General features: G+C 50.7%; 1 protein-coding gene across 2 annotated transcripts in view; it reads right to left on the bottom strand.

Moving 5' to 3' along the window:
• The window catches only part of KNTC1 (kinetochore associated 1), a 1,031,844-nt gene that overhangs the window by 324,638 nt on the left and 684,800 nt on the right, over positions 1 to 22,406 (bottom strand). The window lies entirely within an intron of this gene.

Raw genomic sequence — 22,406 nt, forward strand, 5'->3', positions numbered from 1 at the left:
ATATCAGGAATGACTACGGCTGGTTTAACACCCAACGCACAACGGCCCACCTGCCTATAGGCTTGCGCAATTATTTTAGCAAACTCCTTGGGCTTGTCGAGTTCATCCATGCTGTCCAGCTTATTAGCTACTTGGAACTGCATGGCATCGCCTTTGAGATTGCCCATTACCATGGAAGCCACCACATCGAACACTCCGACAAGCCTCATTCCTAATTCAACAGCAGCCTCCGCACCGTGATTCTCTTGAACACGTTTGATGACGGAGGGTAGTACAGACATAGACGGAGTGCCGAAGCACTTCGAGTAGGTCGCGGCAAAGACCTTGCCCCAGTTTGTGCAATCAGCCATATCTGGGACTAAGTCTTTCGGCAAACTAATGGTGAGTATCCTGTGTTTCTCCACAGGAGTGGTATGCGGAAAAACCGCCTCCAGTTGGTCAAATTTCTCAGCAAGCCAATAAGGAAAATCATCCTTACTTTGGGGGCGCTTGCCCATTACCGAATTAACCATAACAGGACTAATAACCACCGCGTGGTGGTCCGTTGGTTGTCTCGCAACAGCAGGTGCCCCCACCTGCACGTTGTGTGACACGTACTGCACTAAAGCCCTATGAATTGTAATCAGGGCTGTGTGTAGTACCCGCAACTCAGCCACCGCCACCGTGAGATAGCGGGGATGAGGCGTAAAGCCAGCCAGCACCGGCCATGTGGCCCCTGCAATAGACAACGGGCCTATTCTTGCCGGTGCAACCGCATGGGGAAGGGTGCCATTAAACCAAATGGTATGCTGCCAGGCAGAGATTGGAATTTCTTGTGTCCTATACGGGGTATAGACCGCAGGTAGCTGTGTGGCAGTAAAGGAATGAAACGTATCATCGTCATCCACCGCCGCAAAAGTCACCCAAGAGTAAAACAACTCATACGGGTAAGACGCATCAGCGCTCACCACAAAAATAACAGCCATCCCATCATCTGGCACCCCATATGTCATCAAATGACGGCGTAGAGGTGCACGACTATGCGCGGCTATCTCGACCGCCATTAGGACACACTAAAGAGTATCAACGATATCAACAGTAGCACTGGGGTTCAGTAAAAATAACCTTTTTAATGATCAAGCTTGAATGAACCTATTAGTCGAAACACAGGTAGGTTAAACCGTCACTCCCGTCAACCGGAAACCAGAGTGAGGGTGTTGTGGACTAATATAAGCACTACTAAGGCGTTTCAAATCAATAGACCAAATGTTAGGTGCGCCATGTTGCAGGGATTCTGCTTATGCACAGAACTATTCACAGGAAACCAGGACCTCAGTGAATTGTGGTGTACCAAAAACTCACCTCAGAACCCAGAACCCCTTATCCGACCAGCATCAGTGTCCCATTGGTTATCCGAGTTTTAGCTCGGCGGTCCCAATGTATAGACAACCCAGAACAAGCGACTTAGGGTATTCTCAGGGATGGTGGGAATCAGAAATACCCGTTCGTAATTATTCTCATATCAGTCCAGAACAGAATAAACAGAGACACGGTAAAGTTTAAAGAGTTTATTTTATAAACCTCGTGTCCTAAGATGCAGTACTTTGGCTAACATAAGCAGACAAATGATTAAGATCAAAACCATCAGCATAGTTACAATACCATAGAAAATTAAAGGAGTAATCATGCTAAAATGACAGTGGATATCAGCCACCTTCCTTTCGCTAATAAACTAATACTATTATTATTAGACTAATAAAAGGTCTCTAGGCTTGAATGGGGAACCCCATACAGTAAAGATCAGCTTAGTGGGATCACATCACAGGATCAGCTAGACTATGCTCCTCGGAAAGCTCTTCTTCCGAATGTAATGAAAAACATGCAACACTGCAATATTAAAAGCACCCAACTTTCAGGTATTTGCAGGTGCGTGCGTGTTATGGCTAAATAGTGGGCCGATCAACCTGAACCCAACAACATGCACCGTCTAGCGACCCAGACTGTTTCTTTACACAATGTTCAGACCTAGGTCGCTGCTCACTGTTTGGGATGTGAACAACAGACAGTTCTCATGTGAAGCAAAGTCGAGCAAGCATTTCTCAATTAATAACATGTAACTACAGTGTCATGTGCAAAAGCAGCAAAAGCGGCAAGATGGCTTTCTAAGATCTAACGCGGTTGTGCTAACTTAGCATTGTACGTATATAGATAGCAATCTTCACTACACTATTAAAGACCACTCTTTTTTAAATTGTGGATCGTCGAGGAAGATCCTTGGTGCGTTGTCCACTAATAATCCTGTAGGTGCTGCATTACCTCGGAGGTATTCTGTCATAATAGCCCTGTGTAATAAAATTTTCATTTGGCATCGTTTAAGTTCTTTTAATTCATCCCAGTTTTGGGCTTGGGTAAGATTTTGGCTAATGTTTGTGTCAGATAGAAGGGATGGTCCTGCTAGTATGGCGGATGCTACGTCATCTGAGTAGCTGATCCCAAATTGTTCTGTCATATTTGTACAAATAGGGAGTGTATTATGATTATTCTGGAGACGTCTGACAAGTGTCGAGTGAGACCGAATTCACATGAGAGATACTTGAGTAATATAGCGAGTTCTTCTACAGAAAATTTCTGTGAGTAAACCCTACAGCTGTGCGCTGCGCTAATCATGTATACACAAAAGGGGCAAATGAAAGACTTTTTCAATGCCTGAAGGGTGGAGAGGATTCTGGATCAGAGTAATTCCTCCCAAGTTTAATCAGTTAACTACAAATAAATTACTCTAACTGACCATCCAGTGGTCGATAAGGGTGCACTATAATGGGAAGAACTTAGTGAGGGGATATATAACTTCACCAAAAGGTGAGCAAGGAAGCACTTCCTTTTTGTTTAGTTACCCTCACACACCCTAGTGGTGTCATGCTTCATCATCGGGTCACCCCGACGCCTTCTTCAAAGAGCTCCCAACACTGTGGTCGAGCCCACCCCGACTTATAGGCATCGGGGTGAAGACAGTAGTGTTTCGTAAACGTGTGCAGTGATTCCCACGTGGCTGCCTGACAGATGTCATTTAGAGGCACTCCCCTTCCTAAGGCAGTAGTGGCTGCCGTCGCCCTGGTGGAATGCAGCCCTACTGGAGGCTCCTTTTTAGCCAGAGCCTTAATACACAAAACGACCCATCAAAAAATGGTACGTTTGTGTACGGCCCGACCCTTCTTTGGACCCACGTAGTCAACAAAAAGTTGATCATCCACCCGGAACTGCTTTGTGCGATCCAGATAGGAGAGCGCACGTTTTGGGTCCAGACGGTGGAGCTTCTCTTCTTCCTTTGAAGGAGGCGGAAAGAAGGTGGGCAAAGTAATGTTCTCTCCAATGTGGAATGCAGTGACCACCTTAGGCAGAAAGGACGGATGGGTCTGGAGAACCACCTTGTTCGGATGAACAGACAAGAAAGGAGGTTTTGAGGAAAGAGCCTGAAGCTCGCACACCCTTCTAGCAGAAGTGATGGCTACCAGGAGAGCAGTCTTAAGGGTTAAGAGACGTAAAGGACAGTTACGAAGTGGCTCAAAGGGAGCGCACATTAAGTAAGTCAGTACAAGATTCAAGTCCCACTGAGGGATAACAAAAGGAATTGGAGGAAAGAGATGCGTTAAGCCTTTCAAGAAACGTTAACTACCGGGGACTTGAAAAGAGAAGGCTGATCTGGCAGCCGAAGGAAGGCAGAGATGGCTGAAAGGTAGCCCTTGATAGTGCCCAGAGCAGAGCCCTGCTGTACTAAAGAGAGAAGGAACAAGAGTACCTCAGAGAGAGGGGCAGAAAGGGGATCCACAGACTTTGCTGTGCACCATGCCACAAATTTGTTCCACCTGCAGGTGTATACCGTTTTCGTGGAAGGACGCCTGGCTGCCAAGATTACGTCACAGACTTCGGGAGGGAGGTCGAAAGACGTCAACTGCCACAGCTCAATCTCCACATAAGGAGGTGGAGACTGGACAGGTTTGGGTGGAGGACTGTCCCCTGCTGCTGCGACAGAAGATCCTCCCGAAGAGGCAGTCTGATCGGAGCATCGATGGCCATGTTGAGCAGCTCGGGATACCAGACTCTTCGTGCCCAATCCGGAGCCACAAGAATGACTTGGGCCCGTTTGCACCTGATCTTCTTCAGCACTCTGGGCAGAAGTGGTATAGGCGGAAAGGCGTACAACAGACCGCAACTCCACTCGCGACGAAAAGCGTCGCCGAGCGAGTGCCACCTCGGAAATTCTAACACACAGAATTGCTGACATTGCGCGTTCTCTTCAGTGGCAAATAGATCTAACCAAGGCTCTCCCCACTGTTGAAAGAGACCTTGCACCACGTCCGCGTGAAGACGCCATTCGTGATCCATCCTGCACTGGCGGCTGAGTTCGTCCGCCCTGGCGTTCAGAGAACCTGCCAGGTGTTGAACCACCAAGGAAATGCCCTGATGTTCCAGCCATGTCTAGAGGCGGAGGTCCTCCTGACATAGGGTCCAGGACCCCACCCCGTCCTGTTTGTTGCAATACCACATGGCAGTGGTGTTGTCCGTGAACACCTACACCACACTTCCCTGGACAGAGAGAAGGAATGCCTTCAGTGCAAGCCGGATCACCCGAAGCTCCAGAAGGTTGATATGGAGCTGGGACTCCGCCGGAGACCAGAGTCCTCTGATCTCCGCCTCTCCCAAGTGGACTCCCCATCCCAGGAGGGACGCATCCGTCACCACTGTGTGCTCCGGTTGGGGAAAGGAGAGGGATCTGCCATTGACCCAATCGCGATTCGTGAGCCACCACTGCAATTGTCGTGCAGCGCCCTCTGAGATCTGGACATGAGCGGACAGGTTGCCCTGATGCTGCGCCCACTGGAACTTCAGGTCCCACTGCAGAGCCCGCATATGCCATCTGGCATGTTGCACTGGCAGGATGCAGGAGGCCATCAGGCCCAGAAGCCGGAAGGTCATCATGACTGAAACCCGGGACAGAGGCTGAAAGATCGAAATCATAGCCTGAATATCCCGGACTCGCTGCTCAGGAGGGAAAAACCCGAAACAGCGTCGAATCCAGAACCGCTCCGATGAAGGGGAGCTTCTGAGAGGGACTCAGGTGCGACTTCGGCACGTTGATGGAGAACCCCAGCAAATGCAGGAGATCGGGCGTAGTCCGAAGGTGGTTGACGACTGCCTGGGGCGAGTCCGCTTTCAACAACCAGTCGTCGAGGTAAGGGAAGACTGATACCCTCAACCTGCGCAGATGACCACAGCCATCACCTTCGTGAACACCCGAGGGGCGCTGGTAAGGCCAAAGGGGAGCACGACAAACTGAAAATGCTCCTGATCTACCGTGAACCGCAGGTAACGCCGGTGGGCCGGCAGGACGGGGATGTGAAAATATGCGTCCTGCAAGTCCAACGCTACCATCCAGTCTCCAGGGTCGAGGGCAGCCAAGACCTGAGCCAGAGTCAGCATTTTGAACTTCTCCTTCCGGAGGAAGCGGTTGACGTTCCGGAGGTCCAAGATGGGACACAGACCCCCTTTGTCCTTCTTGGGGACCAGAAAGTAGTGGGAATAACAACCACTCCCTACTTCTGGCCCAGGAACGCACTCGATGGCCCCCTTGGCCAAGAGGGCCGCAACTTCCTGATGGAGAGTCGCCAAGTGTTCCCCCGACATGCGGTGGTACCGAGGTGGCATGGCGGGAGGGGTGGACAGAAAGGGGAGGGAGTAACCCTTGTGGATGATCAGCAACACCTACTTGTCCGATGTGGTAGCGTGCCAGTGGGGGAGGTGATGGCGAATCCTGCCACCCACTGGCGTGGGGTGCTCCCCAAAGCTCGTATTAGGAAGGTTTGGAGGCAGAAGCAGCGGAGGGCGGAGGTGGACTGCTCCAGACGCTGATTCCCAGTGCTGAGGCTGGTTCTGCACAGGCGTGCTGAAGGAACGTGCCTGGGCGCCCCTACCTGGGCCACGAAAGGAACGAAACCCAGGAGAGGCTGGGGTCTTCGTGGAAAGACCCAAGGACTTGGCCGTGGCCCGCGAGTCCTTGAAATGCTCCAGCGCACGTCGACCTTAACAACAAATAGGGGAGTGCCGTGAAAAGGCATGTCCATGAGCGAGCTCTGGACGTCGCGCGAGAATCCAGTAGAACGCAACCAGGCGTGGCGTGGCGTCGCAGTGCTACAGTCGTAGAAATGTCCCTGCCTAATGAGTCAGTGGTGTCCAAACCACACCGAATGACTAACTTAGCTGCATCCTTACCCTCAGCCACCGCCTCGGAAAGCACAGCATGGACCTCCTCAGGACACTGACGCAACACCTGAACAACCGTATCCCACACGAATGGGAATAGCGGCCCAATAAGCAGGCGGTGTTCACCGACCGCAGCCCTAAGCTGGCCGAAGAGAACAACCGCTTACCAAACTGTTCTAGCTTCTTAGAGTCCTTATCCGGCGGAGCCGTGGGAAAGGCACTCTGTGACGTCGAGGCCTGGATGACCAGACTCAAGTGTGGGATGAGTGATCAGAAACGCGGGGTCACCAGGCACCAGGCGGTGACGCCTGGCGACATTCTTATCCACAGGGGCCCCTGTGGCTGGCCGCGACCAAGTGCCCAACAGGACGTTGGTGAGGGAGTCGTTGAAGGGAAGCAGTGGCTCCAACGAAGTAGAGGCCGTCTGGAGCACCTCAGTGAGGAGGTTAGTTTTGAGGGCCACCGTATGAAGATCGAGGTTGAGGACCTCAGCAGCCCAACGGAGCACCATCATGTAGGAAGTGCCCTCCTACATTGTAGGTGGGGGAGAGGCAAACCCCGGGTCAGAAGAGACATCGAGGTCACCGGCGTCCTCCAGATCGTCCACCCAGTCCTGCTCGGAGTCACACTGATGGGCAAGACGGTCCTTCAGACCCCTCCCAGTCATCCTTCACCTCCATTGCAGGAGTAACAGGCGGCGGTGGCAGAGCCGGAGAAGGAACATACGGCGTCGGAAACGGCGCCGTGAACGGCGTTGGCCGGGGCTGTCTCCCAATGTGGATCCCAGGCAGGAACGAAATGGTCCTGGAACCGGGGCAAGGGCGGAACGAACGGCACCCACTGCGGCGCCGGGGCTGGAGCCGGCAGCGCCAGACCTCGTGGCGCCGGGGGTGGAGCCAACGGCGTAGGATCCTGTGACGCCAAAGCTGGATCCGCCGGCGGCGCCAATGGCCCAACAGGATCTGGACACTGGACCGCGGGGCCCGAAAGCGCGCCGGCGGGAGCCCGAGGCCTTAAAAGGCAGTCCATGGTGGCAAGAAATTCTTGCACCTGTTTGGGAGTCACCGACGGACCCGGGTAAGGCGGGTAGGCCGCGGGACTCCCAAGCTCCAAAGGAGCCGCAGGGGCAGAACCCCTATCCCCCTCGTCCGCATCTGACGACTGACTGGGGGACGTCGGAGAGCGAACATGCTTCTTCGACTTTTTTTTATGTCGTCGCTTACCGGAATCCGAGGGCGAAGACTTGAAGCCTGAGGAGCGACGACTGCGGTCCCTGTACCTGGAGCGGTGTTGGGACGAGTGCCGGACCTCCAGCAGTTTCCGCCACCGCTCTCTCAAGGCCTTCGGGGCCATGGCCCGACATTCCCGCAAGGACCGGGAGTCGTGGTCGGTCTCCAGGCAGTAGAGGCAAACATTGTGGGGGTCTGCCACCGACATATTGTGCTGGCAGGCCCCACAAGGTATATGAAATTAAGCGTCCTGCAGGTCCAAAGCTACCATCCATCTCCAGGGTCTAGGGCAGACAGAACCTGGGTAAGGGTGAGCATCTTAAATCGGTCGTTCCTCATGAAGGTGTCGAGCGGGCGAAGGTCTAGAATAGGGCGGAGGCCTCCATTCTTTATCAGCAACAGAAAGTAGCAGCCACAACCTACTTTTGACTACGGCACCATCTCGATATATACTTTGGCCAAAAGAGCCTGCACCTCTTGTGTAACAAGGACAGGTGGTCCTCTGCTGTATGAACGGGGGCATAGGTGGTTGGGTTTCAAGGAACTGAAGAGCATAACCCCATTGAACGATCTGGAGCACCTACTTGTCAGAAGTGACAGCTTGCCACTCTACTAAAAAGGGCTAGATCCTGCCTCCTGCCGGATGGCAGTGTGTCACTGAGGGCACACTGAAGAAGCTTAGGGTTGCAGCAGCCGGTGGGGTGGAGGATTGTTCTTCATGTTGTCCCTGGTGTCCATTAGATTTCTAGGAACCCGAACAGCGGCCAGGAAAAGCGTGGGAAGCCTTCTTGGCCTGTGTGTATAGCCGGTATTGTGGACAAGACTGAAGCCCTCTACTGTAGCTATGGAAGGGGCAAAAAGAGTCTTATTCCCAGAGGGCAGTGGACAGGCCCAAAGAATAGGTTGTGACAGTGCTGTCTTTAAAGCACTCCAGCGATGTTTCTGCCTTGTCACTGAACAGATGAAAGCCATCAAAGGCATGTGCTTGAGGCTCGCTTGGGCTTCCCCCAAAAAGCCTGTTGACCAAAACCAAGCAAGGGGCCCAAGAGCCACCGAGGAGCCCATGGCTCTGTAAAGCAAGTCTGTGGTGTACAACCCACATTTGATGGTGAACTTCACTGGCCATGAAGTATAGCTTGTGTAAGGATTGCATGAGCCTCCTCTGAGTGCAAGATTAGCACCTGCACATTACACAATGCAATATACATGGTGTGTTCACTGACCTCAAGGCTGGAGGGCAAAATCCCCGTCCAAGAGAGTAGTAGGAAATGCACTTAGATTAACCTTGGCTGCCAAAGCTTGCACCACCAGACTCGGAGTATCCAGACGCAGGGTGAGGGCGACAGACAATCTGTTGGACTACTGGGGCCACTGAACTGGATTTGGACCAAGCTTACAGTAGAACATCCGTGAGGGCTCCGTTAAATAGGAGCAGGGACTCTGCGCTGGAGTTCTATGTTTGAAGCACCTCAGTTAAAACATTAGTTTTAACTTCCACCGATGGAAGCTGGCGATCAAGGACCTCAGCTGCCCTCCTCATCACCATCGCAAAGGATACACTCTCTTCAGTGGCCGGACCCGATGCAGAGACTAAACCAGAGTATGGTGAGGTGTACTGGCCACTGGTATCTCCCAACTCCTCATACCAGTTCTCTCTGCGGAAAGACTGGGCAATATCATCAGCAGAGTCAAAAGTCACGTAATCAGCATCATTACTCCCGAATGTCAGTTTAAAACTCTGGCCTGCCAAAGAACAATGGCACGGTGTCCTAGCCAGAGCAGCTTGTTGTGACCTTGTCAGTGCCAGTCTCGACTTCAAGAGGGGTCGTTGTGGCGCTGTAGGAGGCTGGCTTAGTATATGGTGGATATTTATTTAAGTGAAGCACCTTGCATTAATCCAGACAACCCTTATGGTGGTTTTAGGGGGCTTAGACAACCATAGAAGTTCTCTAAGTGGTAGCTGTGGAGAGCAGCCTTCAGGCTTAGTCCAGAAGGAGTGTTAAGCAGCTTGTTTTACCAGATCTTATTATGTAGTGTAGATTAAACAAAAAAGAAACATACAGTGTTTTTATAAAAAAAAGGTCTATTTATTACACAACAGTCACTAATACATTGGTATATCTCCTACAGAGGGATATCCACACAAATACAGACAATACTTAAATTGTAAGCAGGTAAGTAAGCACAATACACAGTGGTCTCCAGGGGGAGACAAAACCATATACTTAGAAAGGAATGCGAACTGCGACCAAAGTCGGGACTTGTTCCAGGAGACTCAGAAGTGCTAGGGACATAAGGAACCACCCAAGTAAGTACCCAGTAACCCAATGGGGGCTGTGTGCAGAGTGGAAACACAGCCGTATACTCAATAGAAGTTAATGGGAAAGTCGTGGTTGCAGTTTTGAAAAAGGACCCTTCCCAGTGGACCCTGAAGAAACCCCATGGAAGACAGAAGGTTGAAGTCACCCCACCCATGGATACCCCTGGGAGCAGAATACTTACACCAGGGAAGCCAAGTGCATATGTGCGAAGTGACGTCAGAAACTGCCATAGACCACAATGGAGGACTTCAGTAAAGATGCCGCTGGCAAAGACTGTGCAAGAGTCCGGTGGAATCCAAGGGTGGATTCCTGCAGAAAAGAACCTGCAAGTAGAGATGACAGAGACTATGCCACTCGGAGGTGACCAGGACACACGGAGAGCAATGCCCACCGATAACGGAAGATGCAGGGGTCATGACGGTGACCTTGTCGAGGCAGCTGCGAGGACCAGGTATTGCTATGGAAGACCAGGAGTCATTCACGACTTGTTCCACATCGCAAGTTGAGAACCAGGGAGTCGGTGTCCGGCAGGAAGACCAACAAGCCTTAGCAGCAGCAAAAAAAGTGGCGAAAGATGAAGGAGCAACGTTGGGACCAGCAAAGTGCAAGGGACTCCCCAAGTGCAGGAAAGTCACAGCAGGCTAGAGCAAGTAGGGGGGCCCACTGAAGCAGGAAAAGATCCTCAACAGGACTCACAGGCCGAAGGCAGAGGAGGCGCAAGAGGACCTCGAGCAGCTCACCAAAGAAGAAGGCCCACGGTGTAGAGGATGCGGTGAGGACACTCATCTTGGCAGGAGGAGATGCTGGAGGCTGGAGCTTCTTGTAGCCCGAAGATAACTGGAGTGCACAGCCAACAAGACTTCGGCAATGGCAAGTCATCGCAGTGCACATGGGTTTGGTCCCAGTGGTTCCGACGAGGGACACTGGCCTCAAAATTGCAGAGAGGACAGGTCAGGCCTCTAGGGAGTTGCAGAATCACCACCTCTGTTGCTGAGCCTTTCGAAGTCCATGGGAAGTCAGGAGCAGCAGACCGGTCCGCTTTGTGGTGGTGTAGTGACTCCTTCACTCCAAGGGAGATTACTTCGGGTGTCCTTGGTCTGGTCTGTTGAAGATCCTGGAAGAAGCACAGACACAGACAACAAAGACGACTTGCAGAACAGTGAGACAAGGAAAAACAGGAGTCTTCCTTGAGGCAGTCTCGGTTCCAGGCAAAGACCAGAGAAGTCCAAGTGTCCAGACGGTCGAAGAGTGATGTGGTTTAAGGCTTGAGTCTTGTCCCACGACTAATTTGAGGACCCACCCACAGGTAAGCCCTTATCCCCGAAGAAAGGGGTTACGACACAGGTCCCTCCCAGAGGAAGGGCTGGACAGATGGGAGGATACCCCCGTGTCCTTTGTCCAGTTTTGCGCCAGAGGCAGTTAGTTTATTTGCATAGTTATTAAAACTGTTGCAATGCGATAAAACAAGTAAGATAATTTATACATATAATATTAATAAAAAGATGTTTACTCATTCATATTTTTAAAACTATGGCGACTGAGGAACAGTTCATAGTAACCAATCTGTTTTCGATTTACTGCATGTTTAGAATATCCTCAGGCGTCAGACTAGATCTGGAATTTTTTTTGCAGCAGCACCTCTGCACGCCGGGGGACTGCGCCACAATACCCCGCCCTGACGTCGTCCACGGACATGACGTCAGCGAGGTCATATAAGTCCCTCCTGGCGCGCTGACGTCAGTTTTCTTCGGTGAAACTTTTCTGCAGCACAACGCGGAGCCACCAAGAAAACTGACAGTATGGGAACAGTGTGCGAAGGATGAAAAATCCATAAAACAAAGAAAGAAAGCGGATGGTGCAAAACACCATCATAAAAGACAGTAGCGGGCACAGTCTACATATACAAGAAGTAAAGGCAGAGCAAAGCTCTGAGAAAAAACCAAGCAAAGCGAAGCATGGACCCTCTCCAAAGGCTGAGTAACAAGGGAAGTACATCGCAACAGGCAATATAGATTGTTATTACCATGTAGAACTGTGCCAACCAATAAGGATGGGACACAGGAAGAACAGTCCACTGCGAGAAGGTATGAAAAGAATGGTATTTCCCTATAGCAAGGGAAGGCCGAAACATAGCCCAGCAGATCCCCAAAGAAGACTACTATAGAGGAGACAAGAGACCTGACTCAATGGAGAAGGAGAGAGGGAGGGAAGCAACAGGAGAAGAAGAATAATCTAATTATGATGGTGAATGAGAAGGCACCGTTTTACAGGACAGAAGCCACCTGGAGGCAGGCAGCCGCATATGGCAATTCTTAAAGAGGACACAACAATATGAGCACCCTGAAAGAAAACCAATGGCAACTGAAAGGAGACAAAGTGGAGAAACCTACCTGGCAAGGTCCTCGCAGAACGGGGAGGATGGGTGGGCGTTAAAAAATCTGTGGCTAGACAACGTCTCTACCAGATACATTGTTACCGAAGGTAAGTAACTCGTACATCTGAAAGAGACATCTAGCTGCAGATTCCTTAACTTAGAATAGATACTACAGCCATACCCCCAGGGGGAGGTGGGTCTGCGACAGAACAACAGAGAGTGCCCGAAGCTCTGAGCCGGCAACATAGTGACGGACCAAGGGGAAGGCTGTGGTGGAACAGCCAGACAGCAACCAAAGTGGCTCGAAAGAGCAAAAGACAAGACATCCCAAACTGCCAGAATAGCGCTACACCATACTCATATGAGAAGTATAAACAGCACTAGCCCTATTCCAGCACAGAAGATAGAGGCCAGAACGAAGGAGGGAGAAGGACTACTCCTGGCTCAATGGTGCATTAAGTGTACACCAACGAAAGCTAGAGGATAACAAGAAGAAATTTAACCAGAGCCTACCAGGCTAGCCTTAGCAAGGGAGTCCAGAGAGGCCACAGCCAGAAGTGAAGGGCAGAGGCAGGAACTGAGCAACATTTTAGAAGAGCAGGCGGGAACAAAGACACGCCAAGTGCATGCCTAATCACCAAAAGGTGTGACGGGGCAAATAGTATCACACTGAAGCACGCTGAAGTGGACCACAACTAAAACATGCACAGAGCAGACAGCCACGGCGAAAGCTGAAATGAGCATGGAACTGCCCAACGAGGGAGCTTTAAGGCCGAGGGGAGAACTCGCCCACAAAATACAGAGAAGCAGAGTGCAACACCTTGGACAACCTGTATCAGAGGGGCTGTCCCGCAGGCACAAGGGACAGAGTAGGATGACGTAAAATTGAATTTCCCTAGCTGGGGTTTGAACCTTCGCCAATTCAGAGCCCCTGTTAGTTACCACTGGACCATCTGTCCTATCCCAGTAAAAAAGACACATTTGAAGGAGTGGCCGCAGAGGCACCGAAAGTGCAAATAGGAGCTGTGAATAGGAACACGCATAACTGTGGAGTAGAACCTCAGATCTCCAGACCACTTCCTCCGACTGAGGGGAAATCCACCCCCTACAGAAGAGTGGGACTGTTTAGTGTAGGCCAAGAAAGAAGCATCGTGAAGCGGGTGGACCATCCAAGGGAGTGGAACGCAAGGAACCCTGATTGCCGAAGATGCAGCAAAAGACACCGAAGTGCACATAAAAGGTGCTAGAAAAGATACCGCCGTGCAGAACAAGGGCAAGCTCGAGTACCAGCACTGACTTGCTCCTTGAAACACTGAGATGTAGGACCAGACTTCGCAGTAGCGAAGAGAGGTGGAGAGCAAGTGGGGCGAGCTACGACCACGCAACTACGGGTGCCGTAGGAGGAACCCACCTAGTGCACCCGTGGCAGGATGTAGCCGCGTTTTGAAGCGTGTTGAAATACACTGAAAATCTCCAAAAGAGAACATATGCAAGGCTCAAGCAAGGCGAGAACCACGGCGTAAAGGAGATAGCGCCAAAGGCACAACACTGAACATCATGCAACGGTAAGACAAGGGCATCATTGGACATAGGCAGCCCAAAGGGATCTCCATGCCCGCGTGACGCATAGCAGAGCTATACAATAGCATACAGGTACTCCACTTGGGAGTATGGCACATCCCCAAGAACCATGGGGGAACACCTCTTAGGGCAAACCACAATCAGAGGACAGAACACAAACAATCTGTGGAACACCGCCACAGTCGGCTTACCGCCAGCCTAAAAAACGCATAGTGCAACTGGTGGATGCCAAATAAAGGGGCAACCACCCCAGATCATGTGACATGGAAACCGTTGGAATACAAACCTATGGGGTAAGACGCAATCCCGCCAGGAGGCACTTAACAGCGAATCGGCGTGGGCATCAAACAAAAGAACCCCATCAAAGGGTAGGTCAACAAGGTGTTCCTGGATATTCTCCGGAAAGACGCCATCCCGCAACCAAGCATGGCGCCGTAGGGCCACCGAACCAGCCATAGCACGGCCTAAGGAATCCGCAGTATCCAAGGCCAAACGAATTGTAAATTCCGCCAAATTACGGCCATCACGAAGAAGAGGAAGGAGGTCAACACGAGCGCCCTCAGAAGTGGCAGAGTCCCAGAGGGCAGAAGTAGCCCGAGCCAAGACACACACTGTATTTAGTTATCGAAGAGCTGCGCTAGAGGAGGCGAACATGTTACAGCCCCATGACTCCAGCCATCTGGACTCCCGAGAGGGAGGAAGCAACAGCTGAGGCAAGGACGGGAAAGCAGCTTGCAGGACAAACCCCTGACCGTCTGGGTGAACAAATAAGCAAACTGGATCATGTGGAGCATGACAGTGGCGGTGCAAGATAGAACAAGCCACCGGATCACCAGAAGCTGGCTGAGCCCAGGGGCCCAAAAGGGCATCATAAAGAGAAGCTTCGAATGGTAGAAGTGGCACTACAGTCCCTGAACCGTGGTGGTGGACATCCAGCAGAGTGGTCAACTGGCAGGGGGACCGAAGGAGGGTGCATACTCAGAACACGAGCGGCCAAGGAGACAACCCTAATGAACGCTGCACTGGCCTCTGTAGCCCTCAGAGGAGGGGACAGCAACTCATCTGTGGGTGAGGGCTGTAAACTAAGCCTCCCACCCTAAGGAGGTTGATCAATGAATTGAGGATGTGACCAATGCCCAACAGAAGGAAGCCCCATTGAAAAATGAGGGCCCTGATGGGGCTCGTGAGGAGGTGGGGAGTCCGCCGGGGCCACAAACTAAAAGCGGGGGAGAGGCAAGGACAGATCCGGCATTGCCGGGCGTTGAGGCGACGCCAAACTCCCCCCAGAAGCCTCCAGAGAGGAGTCAATAATCCTGCGTAGGGGTGGCGCCTGAGCGACTTTGGTCGGCGCCGACCCTGCCCCGTCCGGTGCCGACTCAGCCCCGTCCGGTGCAGACTCAGCCCCGTCCGGCGCAGACTCAGCCCCGTCCGGCGCAGACTCAGCCCCGTCCGGCGCAGACTCGACCTCAACCACGATGAGCTACGCTTCCGAAGAAAGGGACTGCGCCGGAGCAGGGGAGGCAAGCCTATGACGCCGGACTGGCACCGACTCAGCCTCAAACACAAGAGTCTCTGACTCCAAAGGAAGGACTGGAGTCGGAACCGGAGCCGGAGCCGGGGAGGCAAGTCTACGGCGCCGGACCGGCGCCGACCCCACCTCCAGAAACAGGGCTGCGAGCACCAGCAACCACCTGTGGGGCCACAGGGAGCCCCACTGGACTATGCAGCGCGGCAGGGGTGCTATGGGTCGAACAGGGGGACCCAACCAGACCGCGCCCTGACAACGCCACATCTCCATCATCCCTAGAGGTAAGGGACACAGTTGGCGCTGGGGGCAATCCCACCGGCGCGTCCGCCCGAGACCCCGCCCGTAGCGGAGGCTCCGAGGATGCCCCAGGGAGAGGAGGGGACCCAAGGGAGGCCTGCAGGGCTGCCGCATTGGCCTCCATTTGTGTCCGAGTCACCCCGTGCCAGGATAAGTCGGATAAAGAAGGGGGGACTCCCGGGGGCGCACGTCCGGGGGATTCCGGGAACTAGTCTCCCCGACAACCAAAGGAAGTGAGGTCGAGGACCTTGGCGACATGCGCCGTGACTTACCAGAGCGAGGCAAACAACGCACCTGTGAACCAGAGAGCGACCGACGCTGCAAATGGAACCCACTGCCAGAGGGACCCGACGCCGATGAGGAGGCCGGGGGCTGAGACGACTCCGACCAGGACAGACGACCTGAAAGCAGCTTCATCCTGCACTCCCACCGGGACTTCGGTTTGAGGTGTTGGCAGGCGTCGCAGTCCGTCGAGTCGTTGTGTTCGCCCACACACCACATACAGATAAGGTGTGGGTCCGTCGGGGACATTTGCCGCGAACAGGAGGTACAAGTTTTAAAGGCCGAAGGGATCGCACACTGTTCCAAACACAAAGCGTCAAAAAAGGGCCTGAAAACAGGCCAGAGGAACCGCTTACTCCGGATCCGCGTTGCACGCGGAAAAGAAGGAAACTGACGTCAGCGCGCCAGGAGGGACTTATATGACCTCGCTGACGTCACGTCCATGGACAAAGTCAGGGCGGGGTCGTGTGGCGCCACCCCCCGGCGTGCAGAGGTGCTGCTGCAAAAGGTTTTCCGGATCCAGTCTGACGCCTGGGGATATTCTAAGTTAAAGAATCTGCGGCTAGATGTCTCAATCAGATCACATATTTCAACCCGGCATGATTTATTCATTGTAGGTGGCTTTTATCAGGACTAATAATTGGAAACTGCCCTCTTCCAAAAGCCTGGTCTGCGTAATAAATAAAAATGAAGTTGTTCCAAAGAGACTGTCCTTGGTCAGGTTCATGTACTGGCATTTTTTTCCCCCACCAGTCTCAGGAACTTCACTAGACAGCAATACAGCTGTGGGTCACCAGGTGCAAAACAGGCAAGCACTGCTGGTCTCCGAGTGTGATTCCCTCGCTGATTGTAGTGGTGTTTTAGTATTTGTTTACATTCTTCCAACAGGTCTTTATTATGTACACAGAAGGTGCAGCAGGTCTTCTGGTGCTGATCCGCATACGCGGCAGGTGGGAAACAACCGTTACAATGCATGCATTACAACGCATGCCATTACAACGAAAATGGCTTGCTGTAGGGGATATAAGGTGTTGGATTTAACGCCAACATCTTCTGTTGCACATACTGGAGCTGGAATTGTAAATTATACTATGCCAAACTCCAGCGCACCTTCGACCGCAAGTCGGGGTGAAAAATTGTGTTGTAATGGCATGCGGGGTAAAAGCATGCGTTGCAACGTCATACAACCGCGGCAGGTAGAACCCGCTTTTTCCTTTAGCCGGTGTGGGAGATGCTGTGTGCAGGGTAGCAGGCCAAGTCGGTGCTTCAGGAACCTAATTTTGGTGGCTTTGGTGTACCCCAGGTCAAAATAGTTCTGAGCAGCTGGGGCTATGTAGGTGTTCAAGGTCATCCATCCGTGAGCCCTTTTTGAAAGAGAAGCCTTATCCTCAATCCACGAAAGGTACTTGACTGTTTTCCAAACTAGTTTTTTTTATGTGATGTTGTTACTAGGAGAGTCCCAGAGCAGGTTTAGCCCTATATTGGTCAGGCTGCCTTTGAGATATTTAGAAGCGGGTGAGGCGGCTTGTTGTGGTAACTCTTTCCACAGGTATTGATTGAGAGTTCATGGTGCGGATTTCCAGACTTTTTCCCAGATGATAAGATACGCCTCCTGTCTTGCCAAAGACTGTTTCTATATACCAAATTCTAGCCTTATTTGCGCTGGCAAGGTATATTTGGCCAGACCAAGAATAACCCTATACACTGTTGTAACTGTGGTGTCAAGTACTTTTGCATCCCTTCCCCTTAGGGAAGGGAGGCAATTGTTGGTTGGTAAGACCTTGGCGCGTACCACTTGTGCCAGAAGCAGAACCGATGGGCCGCTTAGTTTGGAGTTGAGGTCTTTTAATAAGACTGCCAGGATGAGGCCTCTGCGTTTGATGCTGTTTTTCTGGACAGTGAAATAGCCAGCTTTATCTATAATCACGCCTAGATATTTGTATTCTGATGTAGCTTCAATGTGTGTGCTGCCCCAGAGCCAAACTGCGGGTTTCTTTTGTTTTTTGCTGATCGTCCTGGTGCTGGTTTTCTCAAGGTTGATGGTTAGACCGTTGGCTTTGGAATAGTCCTGCGCGGTGTTCAGAAGGTGTTGTACACCCACTTGCGTGTGGCTGATCAGGACTATGTCGTCCGTGTAAAGGAACAAAAAATTCTGTGTAGACCGTGCACTCCTTGTTAACGATACTGAAACAAGTATTTCACATAATTTGTTGATCTGTGTGCTACACCTTTCTTTGTGTTTACCTCCCACAGTGATGCAAGAAAAATAAGGACCAGAAGCCAGCTGGCTTCATGGACAAAGGTATGCACTACATTAAGGATGTACCAACGTTTAAAACATATGAACAATTACATTTGTTAGCATTTAACACTTTTGTTTTTAATGCAATTTTCCTTGATCCTAATCACAAAATTGTTACTTCACAGTGATTCTGAATTAAAAATTGACACTATACATGCATCAACCAAACAAATTTTAGCGAACAACTCAGTAATTTATGTCAAACAATTATATAACATCAGCCTAATCCATTGTGAGACTGGCATCCCTTCGTCAGGGCCATGTTTGATAAAGAGCTATTTAAATAAACTTGCTGACCAAAATCCAGGCGAACGTGTAATGCGGTAGTTGCTCCAAATGACGAACACTGCGTATGTGCTGCCCCATTAGGAACAAACTATCACTGAAACCTTTTCGTTCTCCGCTTATCAAACCTCCCGGAAAGGAGGCATGGTAGTGTTAAACCTCCTAATCCTGGGGCGTGTGAATTGCAGATGTTTAGTGCCGGGACGAGGTCTGCTAAAAACAAGTTGAACAGTGTGGGTGCTAAGACACATCCCTGTTTGAGCCCTTTTTCAGTTGGTATGCGCCTTGACAGGAGTGATCCATCACCCAGCTTTATCTGAACCCATGTGTCAGTGTGCAAATTGATTATCATATTCAGCAGGGGCTGTGGAATGCCCCATCTTCTCAGTTTGGACCACAAGCTATTGCGATTTACGGGATCAAAGGCGGCCTTATAGTCGATAAAGCATAAGTGTAGAGGCATTTTTGTTGATTCCACCTTGTCTGTTAGCATTGCCATGGTTCGGATATTTGTTGTTGTTCCGACAGATTTTGCAAAGCCAGTCTGGTTGGGTGGTATTGCCAATTTCTTTGTGGCCCAAGCCTGGAGCTCTTCTAGTAGTGTTCCTGCAAAAAACTTTGCCTTGTTGTCCATGAGTGCCACTAGCATGTAGTTTTTTGACAAGGACTTGTCACCTGACCTAAAGATCGGGGAGATTATTGATCTTCTCCAAGAGCGTGGAAGTATATTCCGTAGCCTTATTTCAGTGAAAAGAGGTTGGAGCGCCAAAGGGGGAGAGCCAAGGGCTCCCAGAACTGGTTCTAACTAGAGTACGCAATGTGCCCTTCAAAGTAGTCTGGTGGCGCAGGAAAGCACCCCCACCCCAGCCCAATACACTAAGTCCAGTCTGAGAGGCGGTCACACCTACCTGTGAAAGAAAACCTATTGTTCTACCTTCCCCTGCTCGAGCATAGCTCAGCAGCAGGAGGGCAGAATCGTGTCTGGGGTCGGCAGCAGCACTAGCTTGCTACAGACCCTGGAAGGCTGTTACCGGGAGTACTGGGGGCTTCCTGGAGGAGCCCCCCCAGTGCATGGAATAATACCTCCAACACCGGCAACGGTGTTGGGGGGTATGATTTCAACATGTTTGATACCAAAATGTTTCACAATCCAGAGCACTACACAAGTATAGTATTTTTGGTCTGCCAATCTAGCAGATCCGACTTAAAATGTTCAAAGAATCCAAAATCTGTTGACACAGGTCAGTAGATGAAAAACACATGCCAATGTTCGGCACAGCCACTATATAGTTAACCATCCTGTAATGACGCATGGCCAATATATGTATCAAAATGACTGACCACACTTACAAAGCAGGAGAATTGACTCTGGGGTTTGTAGGGGTGTCCTGCTCATTCAAGGGCACCCTCACACTTATAACCCAGCACCCTGGCTTTAGGATTTAAAGGCCTGCCTTAGGGGTGACTATTGGTTTTAAGTGTTGTGACCTCAATTATCAGAAAACGTATATCTGTTGTAAGTGGTGCTAGCACTGACGTACACAAGCTTCAATGGCAGGCCTGTAGTCACAGTTTGAGTGGTCTCTCAGGGGTGGCATAATACATGCTGCAGCCCATGGGAGACCCCTGGTGTACTATGCCCTGGGTACCTTAGTACCATATCCTAGGGACTTACAGGGCTACACCAGTAGCCAATTGTGGAGGTACAAAATTACTTACCATAGTCAAATTTAGGGGGAAAGCGCAGTGACTGAGGTCCTGATTAGAAGGATCCCAGACAGAATTGTCAAAAATACACTGACACCATGCTAAAAGTCGGGTAACCATGCTAGAGAGCTCCTACCTTCCTACAGGTGCCATCTCAAGATAAAGGGTTTGCTCTTATTGAGCAGAGGTGGTGAAATCATTGAACTGAACTCAGGCGGGGGTTGTGTAGCCGGGATGGAGCTTGGGACCGAAGTCAATACTGATCCAGAAACAGATCCAGGGGGCCAAACTTGCGTCAGGGGAGGTCCCTATGGCGTTAACCCAATTGGGACACCTCTTGTCTCCTTGGGGCCAGAAGGCGCACCAGAGGGAGTCAGTTGCCTCAAGATGAGGGACATTCGCCTCACAATTCTTAAGTTGGCAGAAGTCGCTCCGACTCACGGATATTCAGGGAGACGCGGAGTCAGGTTTAGCACCAGCTTTGCAGGAGGAGTGACGGAGCAGGCCTAGAGGCACAACGTCACCCCACACCCCTTCTGGGGACTTGGAGGGGCGAGGTGAAGTCGAACGACATCTCGAGTTCTTTGACTTCCTAGATGACCACTTTAATTTTGAGGATGACCGGTCACAGGAACAGCTCTGGGAATGGTCTCAAGATCGTCCACAGACTGAGTTGTTCCAAGAGACAGGGAGCGGTGTGGGTTTTTCCAATGCTGCACCACGAGCACCTTCATCTCCCATTCTCAAATCGCCCTTGGATACATTGACAAGCGGTCGGAGCAGGACTTAGAGACATGGCTCGACGCCAAGCACTAAAGACACACCAAATGGGGATCAGTCACAGACATCTGTGTGAAATTCCGCCACAAGGTTTAAAACCTGTAGGTTTTGCTGGGAACATGTCCCTAGCACACTGTTTGAAAAAAATACTTCCACAAAAGTCTAGAAAAAGTTGGTTAAAACCTGACCACGGTTGCTATCCAGATCTGTAACTGTTGGCGTGCAAAGAAAGGAACCGATGTCAGCGTGCTGGGGTACACCAATTTAGGCACAGCAAATGTCACCAACAGCGCAGCGGATGGGAAGCCATCTGCACCGGAGCATGAAGTATTGTTCAAGATTTTAAAAATCCAGTCAAACGCCTGGGGAATATTCTACGGTAAAGAATCTGCAGTTAAAAATCTCTTCCAGGAGCAGATCTGTTTCCCCAAAATAGGAATAAAGCTGGATGATACAACACCATTCCGGACTTGGGCTTGGTAAGTTAGATTGCAAACAAGACAGTATTTCTTTGGAGTAGAGGGATACAAAATATAGATTTTCTGAAATCCTTTAATGTTGGACAGTTTAAATGATGAAAGAATGAATTCTAACGTGGGAACTACTGGAGAAGGTCTGTCACGAGGAAGAGTGAGAGCTACTTGCAAAGTTCAAGTGGGCAGGTGGTAGAAGGATGGCTTTGAGTTCCTGCTCATTGATAGGAGAACCTAGCAGCTAGATTTAGATCTGTGGAGTAAGGGTTGATGCAGGGATATGGTCATAGAAAGGAAGGTTGTGAACGACTTAAATGGTGATCCCCAGCAGACTGCAAAGGAGTTGGAGATAACCAGAGGAATCATTTATATTTGGTCAATGAAAAGGGGGAGAATTTGTTGTAGAGTGGAGGTTGTGGCTGGAGACGCAGTGGTTGATAGTGTGGGAAATTCACTCATGCCTATCACTTTTACTCTCCAGTGTCGAGGCCTCTTTCGCTCAGGGAATCTTCCCAGAAGCTCAAGAAATTCCAGATGCTCCCACTCCTGAAGAGCCTCATACTAGACCATGATGATATCGCCAACTAATGGTCCATCACTCATCTACCCCTTCACTCTTCAAGAATCTCTGACAAAGCAGTCTACGCACTACTCCAGGATCACATCTGGAAAACAGCATACGGTAGATAATAAAGTGCAAAAAGAAAATATAAAGTGACAGGTGTTTTTAATTTATTTACACAGCATCTTAAAAGATTTCCCCCATCCATCAAGACCACCCAACCGTTCTCCAATTTTGAAAGAATATAAAACTCACCTCTTTAAAAAACACTACATCACGACAAAGTAACAGTCCATCTCCACTCTCAGAAGCTAACTTCCCTCTCAAACACTTACTGACTATATCCTTCCCTTTTCCCCTATTATCGAGCTTCGTTGCCTGTTGGCTAGGTTTGCACTATGCAAATACCATATACAGAGGAAGAGCTACAGCTCAAACAACAACTTTC

This window comes from Triturus cristatus, chromosome 11, assembly GCF_964204655.1.
Source record: "Triturus cristatus chromosome 11, aTriCri1.1, whole genome shotgun sequence".
NCBI classification, from domain to species: domain Eukaryota; kingdom Metazoa; phylum Chordata; class Amphibia; order Caudata; family Salamandridae; genus Triturus; species Triturus cristatus.